This window comes from Octopus bimaculoides, chromosome 19 (genome assembly GCF_001194135.2).
Source record: "Octopus bimaculoides isolate UCB-OBI-ISO-001 chromosome 19, ASM119413v2, whole genome shotgun sequence".
In the NCBI taxonomy this organism is placed as follows: domain Eukaryota; kingdom Metazoa; phylum Mollusca; class Cephalopoda; order Octopoda; family Octopodidae; genus Octopus; species Octopus bimaculoides.
The window spans coordinates 30,180,436-30,182,400 of NC_068999.1; the positions used below are offsets into that span (position 1 = coordinate 30,180,436).

The following is a 1,965-nucleotide window of genomic DNA, read 5'->3' on the forward strand; positions in this document are numbered from 1 at the left end:
TGTAATTGATTTGATTGTTCTGGTCATCAGTTGATAAGAATAGAAGTCATTTGACGACACCTTTTTGTTTGTAATTGGCTAACCTGTTGCAGGTTCAATCCGTGGAATATTGAAATGATACCCATCTTGTCCATTCCACAGAATAGAGAGCGTGATAACGGGGATGAGTCTGTGAAACACGTTTAAGATTGTTATCTGGAACACGAATGAGAATGTCATGATTTTCATGGGGATCACCAGCCATAAAGATGACTACTTCATTAGATTAGAGCTCATTAAAACAGCCTAAAATGTTCTTGTTCTTTACTAAAGTTTACTATAGACGTAAGGAACGCAGAAACACTCATAGAATTGATAATATTGAAAACAGCAAATGTACACATACGAAGTTCAAGCGAAGCGAAATGTCAATATAAGTGCAAAACATACTTTCTGTATCAAAGTTATGCTATAAAAAAAATGGAAATTCACCAATTTAGCAAAAGTTACTATGCGTCACCAATGTAACAAAGTACAGAAAGACGACATTTATTTGGAACATGCACTAAGTGTTATAAAATTCACGATTGAGTATCACGGTGAAGAAAGTGAAAGTCCAAGAAAATTCAGAAAGCATAATTCAATTTTTCATGCAAAAATAATTTATTTTACAATTTTGAAACGTACACTTAATCAAGTGTATAGAAAGGAAGATTCTGTTGTTGTAACGTTAATTTAAAATATTTGCTGAAGGATGTATGTAGCAAGATATAAATTAATTTGACATTACTACACATTTTTAAACTGTGTAACGTTATTGACAGTAGAATAAATAGTGACTAACGCAGTAAAAAGGTTGTGCAACGTTGATGTTCACAGTGATGAAAAATACAAGGATTGTTAAAAAAACATTATCCTGAAACTGGTTAGAAGGAGTGGAATAACATTTCTGCGATTATATTGAAAGAGCCGCCGAGGCTTTCTACTTCACCAAGTTTCCGAATTTGTTATAATAACTAGAATAACATTTTTTTTCCAGGTATATTTGCGAGTATTGTGAGAAGTGTTAAATCAGCCAAATCTTCATGTTGATAGTACTTCAAAGTCCAAGCCGCAACTAAACTTACAATATCGCCGCGTTTCACTGTTGGGCGGGAGAAAGTTACAAACATAAACTAAGACACACACACACACATACATTAACGCACACCTGAAGCCTATCTCTGTCCTTGTGCGTGTCGGTCGTCACAAAACTGTATGTATACTGACAGACACATACATCGTCAAACATATACTTGTCAGTCATCGGCCAAACGTAGGTAACGAATGCGCGAACATACTCATATAGGAAATGTGGCATCATTGTCGTTGTGGTGGTGATCTAAAAGAAAAATGAGAAATGCTAAATTTTTGTAATGCAAATATGTGAATGAAAATATAGTTTAGCTGGTAGCCAAAAGCCTACTGAATAGTTTGATATTCCATACGTCAGACTACCATTTGTTTCGTAATTTACAGAAACATTTTGGGGGACATAACTTTCGCAAGCCAGGAGGAGGTCGAGACTGACATTTCAGATTTCTTCGCTTCGAAACCAAAAGAGTTTTACATTGATGGGATTAAACATCTTGTAAATAGATGGAAAGAAGTCATAGATAATCAGGGAAAGTACATTGAATCATTAAATTTCAATTAAATATAACATTTAATTACTTGTTTTCTTTATTCGAAATTCGGACAGAACTTATGGGATGACCTGATATGTATGTATGTATGTATGTATGTATGTGTATGTGTGTGTGTTTATATATATGTATATATTTACATATATATATTTATATGTATGTACATATGTGTACCTATCTATCTGTCTATCTCTACATACACACATGCACACACACATGCATGCATGCATACATACATACATAGATACATACATACATACATACATACATACATAATATACACACATTTATATATGTATAT

At 33.4% G+C, this 1,965-nt stretch overlaps 1 long non-coding RNA gene across 1 annotated transcript in view; it reads right to left on the reverse strand.

The window, feature by feature from the left end:
• Positions 1 to 637: 637 nt before the first annotated feature.
• The window catches only part of LOC128250108 (uncharacterized), a 32,685-nt gene continuing 31,357 nt past the window's right edge, over positions 638 to 1,965 (reverse strand). Inside the window, exon 3 of the long non-coding RNA XR_008266231.1 lies at positions 638 to 1,360. This is a non-coding gene — a long non-coding RNA (uncharacterized LOC128250108). The remainder of the gene's footprint in view (positions 1,361 to 1,965) is intronic.